Here is a 17,363-nt window from a genome sequence, read left to right on the forward strand (position 1 = left end):
AAAATAAAGATGTCCTTGACAAAAACCCATAAATCCCGCATTTCAAAAAAAAATCTCTTAAATAGAAAAGTAATTTAATCTGTTCCTTCAGAATAAATAGTATTTTCTCATTTAAAAGCACAGAACTTGGGGCGCCTGGGTGGCTCAGATGGTTAAGCGTCTGCCTTCAGCTCAGGTCATGATCCCAGGGTCCTGGGATCAAGTCCCGCATTGGGCTCCCTGCTCCTTGGGAGCCTGCTTCTCCCTCTGCTTCTCTCTCTCTCTCCCCCTCTGTCTCCCATGAATAAATACATAAAATCTTAAAAAAAAAAGATTTTAAAAAAATAAAAAAATAAAAGCACAGAACTTGTTAAATAACAGATGAGCACAAATATAATTATTTTGCTAAAGTGTTAGCTGTTGAGCTGCGTCTTGTCACTTCTTCTCATGACCTTAGGTGGCTTTCGTAGAATTGGGTTTTAGCTTTGTCTCTGGTAGCTTTTTACAAATGGCTTGTAAGTTTAATTTCTGAGTAGAGGTTTTCTTAAGCCTTCATCTATTGCATTTGTTTCTGGAGAGTCCCAGGGTGAGGCAAGTAAGGCACCTGCCTCTAGCACAAGATTTAAGTGATGCAAATAAATACAGTAATCAAGGTACATATTTCAATGCGATATTTTAAAAAATGAAAATTGGGCGCCTGGGTGACTCAGTTGGTTAAGCGAATGCCTTCGGCTCAGGTCATGATCCCGGAGTCCTGGGATCGAGTCCCACATCAGGCTCCCAGCTCAGCGGGGAGCCTTCTTCTCCCTCTGACATTCTCGCCTCTCATGCTGTTTCTCTCTCTCTCAAATAAATAAATAAAATCTTTAAAAAAAATAAAAAATAAAAATAAAAAATGAAAATTAATGCAAAAAAATCATAAATAATGAACCAAAAGTCCAAATTTTAAATAAAGACAGGATCCACTCCTGTACTGAAAGAATCGGGCTCACAACCCTCACGTAATCAGGCCCTGCTTGTTAAAAATACTCTTGCTTGTTGGTTGGCCAATACTATCACCCACAAACATAAGTCGTTTGTTTTCTCATCCTACACAAACACCTATGAAGCAAGGAATTTGAAGGAAGGAGGTAAAGGAGGGAATGAGGGTAGGAAGGATGGAAGAGATTTAAGAACATTAAAAGTACCTGTTTTAAAGAAATTTCACTTCTTTTTATTAGCATTATCTCCCAGTCTCCCCTCCATACCCATCAATAAAAGTGTTAAATAAACAGCAATCCAATAAGGATGCCTTATTGTCTTGGCCAAGACAGAAGAGTTCCCATTCAATCCAGACCTTAAGATAATGCAGGAAAATGGGTGTTAAATATGAAGGACAGATAAAGAGAAAGAGGGCTCTATGTCATGGACCATCCTTCTCCATGTGCTTTATCAATCAGACAGACAGTCTTGGGGCCCATGGGCCCTGAGATCCATTCCTACTGCTTTGAGAGAAATGAACTTGGTATTCTTGACATAATAATTTCCATTTCAAAATCAGGACTTCCAGAAAATGTTAGTGAGAAGAGGTCAGCATATTTGTGAGTGACTATGGAAAATTTTTTGTCTGATAATGTTATAAACGTTGGAGGGCTTTGACACACAGTTAATTTTGAAATGTTTAAATTTCACAAATGTCTACACCTCAAGACACATGAAGTTATAAGTAGGGCAAATTGCTCATTCAATTGGAGAATGTCAAGGGGCAGCCCAAGCAGGGTAGAGCAAAAGCTAAGTCATGGCAGCATTCAAAGATGCCCACTGGCTGGTTTGATCATATCAGATACCCAAGACCATCTGCTGTCTTCCTGTGCCTCTTAGCTCTATGTTGCAGCCCTAGTTTTGTGTGCATCCTGTGAAATGAGCTCTCTCCAAGCCTTGTCCAGGTGAGGGATCATTTTTCCAATACCATGTACATTCGAAACATGTGCAGCAAATGCCAGCTTGGAAAGCAGAGATCAGCAGGAGATGGCATTCTGCGCTTAGAGACAGATAAAAGGACTGAAGGAGAAAGAAATCTTATACATGAGCTTCTCTGTTAAGAAGCATGTTAGGTTCCATTTGGCAACTGAAGGGCGCTTGGGTGGCTCAGTCGTTAAGTGCCTGCTTCGGCTCAGGTCATGATCCCGGGGTCCTGGGATTGAGCCCCACATCGGGCTCCCTCCTCGGCAGGAAGCCTGCTTCTCCCTTTCCCTCTGCCTGCCACTCCCCCTGCTTATGCTCTGTGTGTGTGTGTGTGTGTGTGTGTGTCAAATAAATAAATAAAATCTTAAAAAAAAAAGAATGGTAAATTGAAAAGTGTCTTTGCTGGTAAGTCCAACGAGCCTCTTCAGTGAAAGGTAATGAAACCTATGGTTATATTTTTTCCTCTGGTGTACAGTTTTGGGTGATCTGATGAAAATCCATATATTGAAATGTGTAGATGGGAAACTTGAGTGATTGCTGCAAAAGCTCACAATCCCACTGAGGCTGCCTCTCACTGGTGACTGGCATGCATTGGTGAGTACCATCAGAGTAGTGTGAAATTTTGAAATTACGAAGTCTTAAAATTCTAATTATGTTAATTATTAGATGTTTTACTATGGACAGATTATTTCAAATCTTTGAATATTTCTCCTTTTAAAAAAAGTAAAGACTTGTAAAATTTTGCCTAAGTATAGCCAAACTATAATGTGAAATTGCATAGTTCATTTCTGTCTTTGCTACTGGGTTCTGTCACAGGTTTGAATGATTCAGAGCTCCTGAAACTTTAAGTCCTGAGACCAATGGTAGAAATAGAATCATACTATAATAACAGCTGCAATGATACCATATCTTCAAGAGAACAAGTAACTCCTAACAAAAGAGGAAAGAGTCAAAACACACAGTGAAAATATTTTACCTCACTATGTAAACAAAGATATTCAAATTCAGGAGGAAACCTGTTCTTTTCACTTGTAAAACTCAAAGTTGTATTTTAAAGATAATATTACATGCTGATGGGTGAATGATGAAATAAGAATCTTATTTGTATATTGCTGAGGCAATAGTTTTCACAAACTTTTGAAAACATTCTGAAAATAAATATCAAGAAACTTAAATTTTTCTTGCCTTTTTTGACTCTTAGAAATATGAGCATAATTTGTAATCAAAATTTGAATTTACTACACATATAATATTCAGCTCACAAATAATCTAAAACACAAAAGAGCTTTATTGTAAAAAAAGGGGGAAGATGGAAATTTGTGTTCAGTGTTGACAAAGTAGCTAAGTAAATTTTATCTCCTCCTACATGGAATAATATTCTGCATTCATTAAAAAACTGTGAACATATATGTTCAAATTTACTTGATAGCAGTACACAAAATTCAATAAACAATATAGTCATAATGATTTTTAAATATGTGGAAGAGTTCTGTTAAGAAATAACAGCAAGGTATTTACAGTTGTTTTCCTCAGGTGGTGAAAATATAGTGATTATTTCTGTTTTTCATGATTATAATAATTGGGGAAATAAAATTTTTTAAAACATCATAAAAAACCCACAGAAATTTGTAAACCCAACAATTATACCCTAATGGAATAGGCAAATATTTTTATATTTTATATAGTGAAAATATTTGAAAATTCTAATATTTAATATTTAAATTTTTAAAAATATTTTACATAAAATATGTAAAAAGATGGCTTTTATCTTACATTTTTCCTGTAATGTTGATTAATAAAGTATATTATGATACTGAGAATTTCACACTAGTCTTTGGATTCATGTTAAGATTATCAAAGTACAACTTTAGTACCATCAACTCACTCTAAGGAAAGCAAATGCCTATAATGGAGCATTAGCAGGTCTGTAGAGCTACCCCCATAACAGGCTCTGGCCAGCTCTGGAGAGTACCAGGACTTAATGTTTGGAATTGATGCTCTGATCATGCCATCACCTTTAGATTTAAATCTGATAGCCTCTCACTCAACAGATACGTGTTTGTTGTCTGTGGCAAATGATACGGTGGGAACCAGGTGCACACAATCAGAAGCACCCATAGGAATCCCTATTGTCAAGGGGATATGGGTCTAGCTCCCTGAGATCTCTGTCATCTGTCCTTTGATCTTCCTCTTTCTCATTCCCTCTCTCTCCTCTCTCTCCTCTCTCTCTCTCCCTTCCCTCTCTCTCTCCACTTCCTCCTTCTCTCTTTTCCTCTCTCTCTGTCTCTCTCTGTCTCTTCCTTTCTCTCTCTTTCTCTCTGTATCTGTTTGTTGGAACTCTTTAAGGCTTCTTCTAGGCATCTCACTAATTCATAATTTTCTGTTATCAAGAATGGCTTTAAAGTGGGGGCACAGCATTCTTCCAAACTTACTTTACAGATACCTCCTTGATATGTGGCATTTTTAAAGACAGCATACTATAAGTTTATGTCCACTTGTAAAATTAAAGTTTGCTGACATCCAAATTTATATACTGATACTTATTTTTAGTAGCTGCTAAATCTAGCTCCACAGTCTTAATCTAATTTTAGTCCCATATACCCTTTCCACATGAAGACATGCCAGGTGCTGGATTACAAGTTCTGAGGGCAAAGACCAGGCTTTTTATTATTCTACTACCCTGACCCTCCCCTATATTTAGCTCTGTCCCAGCAAGTTAGAGACAGCCACGTAGTCATCCATCAAATCCTTGTTGGATACCTTCTAGGAGATGTTGTAGGTGCTGGGACACAACAGGGCAGTGTTTGTGCTCTTGTGGAGATTCTATTTCCATGAGTGGGAACTGGGAACAAACAACTGAGTAGGCAGGGAGTGCAGTGGATGTTTCCCAGGGCTGTGCTGAGATTTAAAATAAGGCGATAGGAGAGTGGCTTACCCTAGACTGGAAAGAACTCTTGGAGGTGGTGGTATTTACAGTGGATTGGGAGGGACAAGAAGGGCCCACATGTGTGCACATTGTTGCAAAGAGCATATCAGGCAGAGAGGGGGAGTTCAGTTAAAGTCCTTACAAGGAGAAACAGTGGGAGAAACAGAGTGAAGCCATTATGCTTAGAGCTTAGCATAGAAAGAGGAAAGTAATGTGAAGTGAAGCAGAGGGCAAGTAAGGTACAACTCACGTAGAGCTTTGTAATGATTCACTCAGAATCACCTGAAATTTCTTGCTTCCACATTAACTAGTTATTGGAGTTTGGGAAATATAGTTACTCTCTGGGAGACTCATTTTTTTTTCTGTCTTGAAAGTCATGATATCTATCTTACATAATTTTAATTGTTCAATGATACAAAATATATGAAAGAGTCTCACACAGTCCCTTACATTCACTAGAAGATCAATTTAAGTTGGATATGATTTTTTTGCATGACAGTAAAATATTTCCTAACGGCAATAAGGTAAGCTGCATAGAATGACTATAGTATAAGAAGAAAAACAGGAAAAGTATGTGTTCAATAAAGATGAATGACATAACTTTGGAAATTAAAACACAATGATAAAATGAGAGTAAGGGTGGTAGACCTATTGGACTCAAAACACAAGGAACGGGGTGAATTCATTTTTTCTTCCTTTTTAAATAAGAGCAAATGACAATAAAGCAAAGAACACTTGTGTGCACAATGTAGAAAAGAAAACATTTTTTTCATATTGCCCATCAGCTAAATGACCCATGACAGAAAGTTCAAGTCCTTTTTAATTGTAAGCCTTATTTGTATGCTAATATATTCATCTCAGGAAAATTCTGTTTTGTGAATAAATGAGTTCTTACATGAATTATGAATATAAATATGGGTTAAATCAGATAGCTCCCAAATTTCAGTTCGCTTTTTTGCACAGGGTAGGGAATATTCTTCAAGCATGTAGCAGTGAATAGTTGGTCTTCAGCCCATATTTTCCTCACTTCCCAGGATTTCATGTGTCAGTGAAGAAAACCAAGTCTCTAGTAAGCCAGATGGCCACTGAATATCCAGTACCAGCCCAGCCCAGTGAACCCCTCAGACCTATGGCCCTCAGACTGCTGTGGACCCCTCAGATCCTGTTCCCATGATTCCTCTCTCTATGAGCCTTCTTACTCAAACATAAAAGGATCACCCCCCCGCCCCCCACCAATACTGCTTTATTAGGAGTAGGGGTATAGTATTTTAAACCACAGAGGTCCATAGCAACTTGGGTGTTGAGAAGACAATAGGCAGCCTCTCCAACCACAGCAGGCTTAGAGAAGAACCTTACTGTGCCCAGTAACTGCCAGGAAAACTCCAGAGAAATGGGGAGACTAGCCCCACCAGATAGCAAACTACATCACAAAGCTACAGAAATTAAAATATTCTCAAATGGAACAAAATAAAGAACCCAGAACCAGAACTAAATAACAAGGAATAACCTGTATTTGATAAAGGGGACATTTAATGCCAGTGGGGAAAACCTGGCTTATTCAAAAAATGGTATTGGCCATGTCACTCCCTCATCAAAATAAAGTCCAGATGAATCTTTAAGCATTTAAACATGAACCATAAAAGTGCTAAAATAAATCATAAAGGAATTTTTTATAATCTTGGAAAGGGAAGCTTTTATAAACATGACACAAATCCAGAAGCCATAGAAAACATTAAAATTAAAAAATCTGTATGACACAACGCCACTAATGAAGTATTAACTATACCAAAAATCTGGTGAGACAAGATATGGTTTTAATTTCCTTCGTGAAAAAGCTCCTATAAATTAATTGTTTTTTAAACAAGCAAGGCCCGAGAGAAAAACAAAGAACGTAACCGAGAGATTACAAAAAGAGAAATACAAATGGCTCAAAGATATAAAAAGATTATCAACTTCCCTCAGAAGAGAAGAAACACAAATTAGAACTGTGACATAATGTTATTTTCAGATTAGCAAAATACAAAAAAATTGATATACAAGGACAGGGGAAGATTGAGCCTTCCATTCACTGCCAATGTGAAGAGAAAAACACAGCCTCTGTGAGAAGTACACTTTGGATACAGCTCCTAAAATTCAAAATGTGCATTCTCTGTGACCAGAGAATTCTACCTCCCAAAATCTGTGCTACTGAGATAGTCCTCATAACATTCACCCAAGAAAAATCAACAACAGTGTTTTTTTTAATATCGAAAGATTGGAAACAAGCTAAATATTCATCAATAGGGGACTTGTTAAAGAAAGGAAAAATAGCATATCTGTAAATGGCATTTTATGAAGCCATTAGAAAGGAAGAGGTAGCTGGTTTAGAATAGTCTTGAAGCTCTTGGAAGAGAACAAAGTAAAAGTGCAGAACCACAGGGATTCGCCATCTATAATAAAGAAGGAACATGTATCCAAATGTGGTTTGCATATACATAAAACATTCCTGAAAGTGTCTGGGACAGACCTGCAATGGTGGCTGAGCTCAGGGAGAGAAACTGGGTGTCTGAAGTTATGGGTGGTGGGAGGATTATTTCACTCTATTCTGTTTAGTACCCATGGGATTTTGTACAAAATACGTTTATTACATGTCCTCTAAAGTAATGAATGTTAAAATAGCCCTATAGCATGTTTCTAAAGCTTTTTAAGAATGCTGTACTCTAGGGGCGCCTGGGTGGCTCAGTCAGTTAAGCATCAGACTCTTGGTTTCAGCTCAAGTCATGATCTCAGGGTTATGAGTTCAAGCCTCATGTGGGGCTCCCCCCTCAGTGCAGAGTCTGCTCAAGATTCTCTCTCCATCTCCCTTTCCCCCTCCCCTTGCTCTCTCTCTCTCTCTAAAATAAATAAATACATAAAATCTTTTTTAAAAAAAGAATATTGTATTCTATAAACCACTTCCTTGGCACCTCCTCTGACAATAAGGAAAGAACCGTTCTCTGTGTGGAACTAAATATCAACCTAATTTCAAATGAGTTCTACTTTTCTCAGTACAAACTGACCATCCAATTTTACCCATTATCAGAGCCCTCAAACATACACAGATGCCCTTGAGTTCAATCTGTTTTGTGATTACTTTTTGCACAATAACACTATGTTCCAATTTAGCCCTTCCATAATTGTGATGTCCCTGTAAGAGTGCTCATCGTGTGTATCTCAGGGATAAAAGCATGGACACTTCACTATCTGTCTTTGATACTATTTCATCTGCTTATTAGTTCTCTGTCCTTGAGAAACTAGTTATAAATAATAATTTATATTATGGAGACAGCAGAAGTACCAACCTGTGGAAATTTAGATTATTGGTTCAGAAATATTTATTGTATCCCCACCTCCTCCTTCCATGGGTCAGAGTGGCTTACCTACCCCTTGACTTGGGTTTGGCTCTGTGACTTTTTTTTTTCCAGTTAATGAGGATGAATGACTAAAGGCTGGAAAGTTCCCTGCAACTGGGCTTCTATCTTTCACATCTGCCATCAGCATGAGAAGAACATGGTGGCGCTAACCTGCTAGACCCAAGAGAAGAATGAGAGAGACACAGAAGCAGACCAGAGAAACCTCAGCTGAGTTCAAGCTAGATCAGCATATTTTCAGACAAGGTAGTCAGCCTGCCAAGGACAGCCCTCCCAAAGCACTGGGAAGCTGCAGAAATGTTTGCTGCTATATGCTGATGAAATTTAGTGGGTGTCTGTTACATAGCATTATTTTGGACATAGTTAATTGCCTATAACTATAACTACCAGTTTAGGAAAATTAAGAGAACTAATACATTTGAAGCACAGAGAATAAATGCTGGGCACACATCAAGCACTTTCTAAAAATTTCCTATTGTAATTGTCTTCATAGATGCTAATTCTATTAAGATAATTTCAGAGGTGCCTGGGTGGCTCTTAGCATCTGCCTTTGGCTCAGATCATGATCCTAGAGTCCAGGGATCCGACCCCACATTGGGCTTCCTGCTCAGTAGGGAATCTGCTTCTCCCTCTTCCTCTGCTCCTCTCCTGCTCATGCTCCCTCACTCTCGCTTGCCCACGCTGCCTCTCAAATAAATAAATATTTTTTCAAAAAAAGATAATTTCAGTACTCATGTTTCTGATATTGTTCATATATTAGCTATGGATCTGGTCTCTTTCTGCTGTTGAAGATACCTGTCTCCCTGGTTGCCATGTAGCCTTTTAGATGGTCCTCAGACTCTTCCAGCACAGCACAGTTTCTTTCTTAATCTCATATGACACATGTGCATGCCTAATCCCAGCATGCCTTTAACACAACGCATCATGTCATACATTCCTACCTCTTTAATTCATTTCCTTCTATTCTTATTGCCCTACTCTGTCTCACGGGAGCAGGGAGGCCAACAACCGTTCCCATCCTTGACACTGGTTTCAGGCAGGATTCTCTTCTGGAGGACTTCTAACAGAGTGTGATCCTTGGTGATTATTTCTTGTCTCTGGACCTCATATTTCTCATTGGCAAAATGAGGCATTAGGTTATGCCCTCACTGAGAATCCTTCCACCTCCATTTCCTTGATTTAAATAAAATAAGGCAGAGGTACATAAAAAGTTTCTTCTGAACTGCTAAACTGTGAGGTTTTGTTTCCATGCTTGTTTAAAACTTAGAGGTCACAAAAGAACATCTTTGACACGTTTTTTAAAGGTTCTTAACAAGGTTATACCAAAAGCATTAGTGTTGTTATTCAAAATGAAAAATTTTCCTCTCCAAGAAATTTCTAACCTTTGTTTTCAATTTGATTTTTCTGATTCCAGAATATTTTCCTTAAAATGTCTCATAACACACCATCTGGCTTATTTTATGAGATATAGGTTCTATATAGATGATGTCTAATATACTGGCAGTGGAAATTCCTTGTCTTTTCTTTTAATTTTTTATTGTTATGTTAATCACCATATATTACATCATTAGTTTTTGATGTAGTGTTCCATGACTCATTGTTTCTGTATAACACCCAGTGCTCCATGCAATACGTGCCCTCTTTAATACCCATCACCAGGCTAACCCATCCCTCCACCCCCGTCCCCTCTAGAACCCTCAGTTTGTTTTTTAGAGTCCATCGTCTCTCATGGTCCGTCTCCCCCTCAGATTTCGCCCCTTCATTCTTCCCCTCCTGCTATCGTCTTTTTTTTTAACATATATTGTATTATTTGTTTCAGAGGTACAGATCTGTGATTCAACAGGCTTGCACAATTCACAACACTCACCATAGCTAATACCCTCCACAATGTCTATCACCCAGCCACCCCAACCGTCCTACCCCCCACCACTCCAGCAAACCTCAGTTTGTTTCCTGAGATTAAGAATTCCTCATATCAGTGAGGTCATATGATATATGTCTTTCTCTGATTGACTTATTTCACTCAGCATAACACCCTCCAGTTCCATCCACGTCATTGCAAATGGCAAGATCTCATTCCTTTTGATGGCTGCATAATATTCCATTGTATATATGTACCACAACTTCTTTATCGATTCTTCTGTCAATGGACATCTTGGCTCTTTCCATACTTTGGCTATTGTGGACATTGCTGCTATAAACATCGGGGTGCACATACCCCTTCGGATCCCTACATTTGTATCTTTGGGGTAAATACCCAGTAGTGCAGTTGCTGGATCGTATGGTAGCTCTATTTTCAACTTTTTGAGGAACCTCCATACTGTTTTCCAGAGTGGCTGCACCAGCTTGCATTCCCACCAAAGGTGTAGGAGGGTTCCCCTTTCTCCGCATCCCCACCAACATCTGTCGATTCCTGACTTGGTAATTTTAGCCATTCTGACGGGTGTGAGGTGGTATCTCATTAAGGTTTTGATTTGGATTTCCCTGATGCCAGGTGACGTTGAACAATTTTTCATATGTCTTTTGGCCATTTGGATGTCTTCTTTAGAAAAATGCCTGTTCATGTCTTCTGCCCATTTCTTGTTTGGATTATTTGTTCTTTGGGTGTTGAGTTTAAGAAGTTCTTTATGGATTTTGGATACTAGCCCTTTATCTGATATGTCATTTGCAAATATTTTCTCCCATTCTGTCGGTTGTCTTTTGGTTTGGTTGACTGTTTCTTTTGCTGTGCAAAAGCTTTTTATCTTGATGAAGTCCCAATTGTTCATTTTGCCCCTTGCTTCCCTTGCCTTTGGTGATGTTTTTAGGAAGAAGTTCCTGAGGCTGAGGTCGAAGAGGTTGCTGCCTGTTTCTCCTCAAGGATTTTGATGGATTCCTGTCTCACGTTTAGGTCTTTCATCCATTTTGACTCTATTTTTGTGTGTGCTATAAGGAAATGGTCCAGGTTCATTCTTCTGCATGTGGCTGTCCAATTTTCCCAACACCATTTGTTGAAGAGACTGTCTTTTTTCCATTGGACATTCTTTCCTGCTTTGTTGAAGATTAGTTGACCATAGAGGTGAGGGTCCATTTCTGGGCGCTCTATTCTGTTCCACTGATCTGTGTGTCTGTTTTTGTGCCAGTACCATACTGTCTTGATGATGACAGCTTTGTAATAGAGCTTGAAGTCCGGAATTGGGATGCCGCCAGCTTTGCTTTTCTTTTTCAACATTCCTCTGGGTATTTGGGGTCTTTTCTGGTTCCATACAAATTTTAGGATTCTTTGTTCCACTTCTTTGAAAAAAGTGGATGGTATTTTGATGGGGATTGCATTGAATGTGTAGATTGTTCTAGGTAGCATTGACATCTTCACAATATTTGTTCTTCCCATCCATGATCATGGAAACTTTTCTCCATTTCTTTGTGTCTTCCTCAATTTTTTCATGAGTATTTTATACTTTTCTGAGTACAGATCCTTTGCCTCTTTGGTTAGATTTATTCCTAGGTATCTAATGGTTTTGGGTGCAATTGTAAATGGGATTGACTCCTTAATTTCTCTCTCTTCTGTCTTGTTGGTGTATAGGAAAGCCACTGATTTCTGTGCATTGATTTTATATCCTGCCAATTCACTGAATTCCTGTATGAGTTCTAGCAGTTTTTTTTGGGGGGGGAGTCTTTTGGATTTTCCACTTAAAGTATCATATCATCTGCAAAGAGTGAGAGTTTGACTTCTTCTTTGCCAATTTGGATGCCTTTGATTTCTTTTTGTTGTCTGATTGCTGTGGCAAGGACTTCTAATACTATGTTGAATAGCAATGGTGATAGTGGACATCCCTGCCAGGTTCCTGACCGTAGGGGGAAGCTCTCAGTTTTTCCCCATTGAGAATGATTTTCACTGTGGGTTTTTCATAGATGGATTTTTATGATATTGAGGTATGTACCCTCTATCCCTATCTTCTGAAGAGTTTTGATCAAGAAAGGATGCTGTACTTTGTCAAATGCTTTTTCTGCATCTATTGAGAGGATCATATGATTCTTCTTCTTTCTTTTGTTAATGTATTGTATCATGTTGATTGATTTGCAAATGTTGAACCAACCTTGCAGCCCACGGATAAATCCCACTTGGTTGTGGTGAATAATCCTTTTAATGTACTGTTGGATCTTATTGGCTAGTATTTTGGTGAGAATTTTTGCATCCATGTTCATCAAGGATATCGGTCTGTAATTCTCCTTTTTGATGGGTTCTTTGTCTGGTTTGGGATCAAGGTAATGGTTGCCTCATAAGATGAGTATGGAAGTTCTCCTTCCATTTCTATTTTTTGGAACAGTTTCAGAAGAATAGGTGTTAATTCTTTAAATGTTTGGTAGAATTCCCCTGGGAAGCCATCTGGCCCTGGGCTTTTGTTTGTTGGGAGATTTTTGATAACTGCTTCAATTTCCTTAGTGGTTATAGGTCTGTTCACGTTTTCTATTTCTTCCTGATTCAGTTTTGGTAGTTGATACATCTCTAGGAATTCATCCATTTCTTCTGGGTTATCTAATTTGCTGGCATATAGTTGCTCCTAATATGTTTTTATAATTGTTATTTCTTTGGTGTTGGTTGTGATCTCTCCTCTTTCATTCATGATTTTATTGAATTGGGTCATTTCTCTTTTCTTTTTGGTAAGTCGGGCCAGGGTTTATCAATCTTGTTAATTCTTTCAAGAACCAGCTCCTAGTTTTGTTGATCTGTTCTACTATTCTTTTGGTTTCTATTTCATTGATTTCTGCTCTGATCTTTATTATTTCTCTTCTCCTGCTGGGTTTAGGCTTTATTTGCTCTTCTTTCTCCAGTTCCTTTAGGTGTAGCATTAGGTTGTGTATTTGAGACCTTTCTTGTTTCTTAAGAAAGGCTTGTACTGCTATATACTTTCCTCTTAGGACTGCGTTTACTGTATGGCAAAGATTTTGAACAGTTGTGTTTTCATTTTCATTGGTTTCCATGAATTTTTTTAACTCTTCTTTAGTTTCCTGGTTGACCCATTCATTCCTTAGTAGGATGCTCTTTAGCCTCCATGTATATGAGTTCTCTCTGATTTTCCACTTGTGATTGAGTTCTAGTTTCAAAGCATTGTGGTCTGAAAATATGCAGGGAATGATCCCAATCCTTTGGTACTGGGTGAGACCTGACTTGTGACCTAGGATGTGATCTATTCTGGAGAATGTTCCATGGGCACTAGAGAAGAATGTGTATTCTGTTGCTTTGGGATGGAATGTTCTGAACATATCTGTGAAGTCCATTTCGTCCAGTGTGTCATTTCAAGTCTTTATTTCCTTGTTGATCTTTTGCTTAGATGATCTGTCCATTTCAGTGAGGGCGGTGTTAAAGTCCCCCACTATTATTGTATTGTTGTCAATGTGTTTCTTTGCTTTTGTTATTAATGGGCTTATATAATTGGCTGCTCCCATGTTATGGGCATACATATTCACAATTGTTAGATCTTCTGTTGGATAGACCCTTTAAGTAGGATATAGTGTCCTTCCTCATCTCTTATTACAGTCTTTGGTTTAAAATCTAATTTGTCTGATAGAAGGATTGCCACCCCAACTTTCTTTTGATGTCCATTAGCATGGTAAATGGTTTTCCACCCCCTCACTTTCAATCTGAGGGTGTCTTTGGGTCTAAAATGAGTCTCTTGCAGACAGCACATCGATGGGTCTGGCTTTTTAATCCAATCTGATAGTCTGTGTCTTCTGACACATTTAGCCCATTTACATTCAGGGTGACTATTGAAAGATAGGAATTTAGTGCCATTGTATTGCCTGTCAGGTGACTGTTACTGTATATTGTCTGTGTTCCTTTCTGGTCTATGTTGCTTTTAGGCTCTCTCTTTGCTTAGAGGACCCCTTTCAATATTTCTTGGAGGGCTGGTTTCGTGTTTGCAAATTCCTTTAGTTTTTGTTTGTCCCAGAAGATTTTTATCTCTCCTTCTATTTCAGTGACAGCCTAGCTGGTTATAGTATTCTTGGCTGCATATTTTTCTCGTTTAGTGCTCTGAATATGTCATGCCAGTCCTTTCCAGCCTGCCAGGTCTCTGTGGATAGGTTTGTTGCCAATCTAATGTTTCTACCATTGTAGGTTACATATCTCTTCTCCCGAGCTGCTTTCAGGATTTTCCCTTTGTCTCTGAGACTCATAAGTTCTACTATTAGATGTTGGGGTGATGACCTATTTTTATTGATTTTGAGAGGGGTTCTCTGTGCCTCCTGGATTTTGATGCCTGTTTCCTTCCCCACATTAGGGAAGTTCTCTGCTATAATTTGCTCCAATATACCTTCTGCCCCTCTCTCTCTTTCTTCTTCTTCTGGGATCCCAATTATTATAATGTTGTTTCGTCTTATGGTATTGCTTATCTCTCGAATTCTGCCCTCGTGCTCCAGTAGTTGTTTATCTCTCTTTTTCTCGGCTTCTTTATTTTCCATCATTTGGTCTTCTATATCACTAATTCTCTTTTCTGCCCCATTTATCCTAGCAGTTAGAGCCTCCATTTTTGATTGCACCTCGTTAATAGCCTTTTTGATTTCAACTTGGTTAGATTTTAGTTTTTTTTCTCCAGAAAGGGTTTCTTTAATAACTTCCAAGCTTTTTTCAAGCCCAGCTATTATCTTTAAAATCATCATTCTGAACTCTAATTCCAACATTGTACTAAGGTCCATATTGAGTATGTCCCTGGCAGGCATACTGCCTCTTGTTCCTTTTGTTGAGGTGATTTTTTTCATCTTGTCATTTTGTCCAGAGGAGAAAAGATGAATGAAAGAACAAAATGCTAACAGGGTAAAAACGTCCCCAGAAAATATACTCTAAACAAATCAGAAAAGACCTGAAACTGGGGTAAAAGAAAAAGGAAAAAGAAAAAGATAAAAACAAACAAAAATAGAACAAAACAAAAAAAAACAGAATATGTTCACATTCGATCAGGCTGGTACATAGATCAGTCCCACACACTAGATTTTGGGTGTACTTTGGTCTGTTAGAAGAACGTTCCTCCCAAAATTTTAAAGAATGAAAAACTTATATATGTAAAAAAAAAGGGGGGTAGTACGATGAAGGGATGGAATATGAATGTAAAGATGAAAAGTATAAAAAATTTTATAAAAGGAATTGATAAGATAAGAAGTTGTTTGAAAAAAAAAAGAAGAGGATTTAAAAAAAGAAGAAAAGAAAAGGGAGAGAATGTGATCAGGCAGGAGCCTAGAACAAAGTCATACACTAGAGATTTAGGGTACGTTTTGATCTGTTAGAAGAAACTGTATCTCAAAATTTTATTTTTTTTATTTTTTTTAAAGATTTTATTTATTTATTTCAGAGAGAGAGAATGAAAGACAGAAAGCACGAGGGGGAAGGGGGTCAGAGGGAGAAGCAGACTCCCCGCCGAGCAGGGAGCCCGATGTGGGACTCGATCCCGGGACTCCAGGATCATGACCTGAGCCGAAGGCAGTCGCTTAACCAACTGAGCCACCCAGGCGCCCTGTATCTCAAAATTTTAAAGAGAGAACAACTTATATATATATATATATGCCAAAAATAAGTGTAACTACCATGAAGGGATAGAATATGACTCTAAAAATGAAAAATAAAAAATATTTCTTAAAAAGGGATTGATAAGATGTTGGTTGAAAACGGGAAAAAGAAAAATTCAAAAAACAAAAAAAAAGACAGTTAAAAAATTAACTTTGAAAGAATAAAGAATCATGGTCAAAAAAAAATGCCATGAATTCTATGTGCAGTATTCCCCTAGCGCTGGAGTTCTCCCGTTCTCATTGATCAGTAAACTTGGTCTTGGCTGGCTGTTCGTGCTGATCTGGGGGAGGGGCCTGTTGCCATGGTTCCCAAATGTCTTTGCTGGAGGCGGAATTGCCCCGCCCTTGCCGGGCTGGGCTAAGTAATCTGCTTGGGTTTGCTCTCGGGAGCTTTTGTTCCCTACAAGCTTTCCGTACAGCTTTGGAGGACGAGAGTGAAAATGGCGGCCTCCCAATCTCTGCCCCGGAGGAGCTGAGAACTCGGGGCCCCGCTCCTCAGTGCGCCCCAAAGACCCGTCTCCCCGGTCTCCGGCCGCACTCCGTGTTCACCTGGCCTGTGACTGATCCTTTCTATCTCTGGCACCCGACCCCGTGTGGAGTCTCCAAACCCAGCAGATCCCTGCGGTGCGCTCCCGCGCCGCTCCTCCTGGGGGAGGAAGGGGAGTCTCCCCGGCTCTGCCGCTTTTTGGGTCCCTGTTGGAGGAGTAGTGGCCAGACCGTGCCGCGGATCACGGTTTATGGCAACCCCGAGCTGAGAGCCCGTGCCTTGGCTCCATCTCTGCAGCCAGCTTCCCTGCTCCGATACCTGGGAGCTCTGCCGCACTCAGGCACCCCTGGTCTTTCTGTGACCCCGAGGGTCCTGAGACCACACCATCCTGCGACATTCTCACCCCCCGCTTAGTCACTGGAGCAACGTCCCTCAGCGGAGCCGACTTCTAAAAGTTCCGATTTTGTGCTCCGCTGCTCTATCACTTGCTGGTATCAGCTGATGGAGGCCCCCTCCCCGCCGTCTATCCTCCTGAATATAGCCTTGGATTCACTTCTCCACATGTCCTGCCTTCCAGAAAGTGGTCGCTTCTCTGTTCAGAGAGTTGTTGCTATTCTTTTCTTTGATCTCCTGTTGAGTTCGTAGGTGTTCAGAATGGTTTGATCCCTATCCAGCTGAATTCCTGGGACCAGATGAAATCCAGGTCTCCTACTCCTCCGCCATCTTGCTCCGCCCCCTCTCCGCGGAAATTCCTTATTTATCTTAATGGCTGTTGACTTAACATTTAATGCACTTCCTGAAAGTAGAAACTTCATTATTAAGATTCTTTTTCTATGCCGTTATAATGCTAGAACACAATTTTTAAAAACTCATAGTTTCATAATCATGTTTTATACATTTGAGGTGAATTTATTGCATATGTGAGAAACACAAGAAAATGTCAAAATATCTCATATTTTAAATATATTCAGACAGGGAGCGAGAGAGAGGGAGAGGTATATGACATCTAATTCAGTGATCGAGGTTACTATCATTAGAAGTTTAATGGATATTATTTCAACTTCTTCTGTCTATGTGCACATACACACCCACACAGAAT

The sequence above is a fragment of the Zalophus californianus genome, chromosome 3 (genome assembly GCF_009762305.2).
Source record: "Zalophus californianus isolate mZalCal1 chromosome 3, mZalCal1.pri.v2, whole genome shotgun sequence".
In the NCBI taxonomy this organism is placed as follows: domain Eukaryota; kingdom Metazoa; phylum Chordata; class Mammalia; order Carnivora; family Otariidae; genus Zalophus; species Zalophus californianus.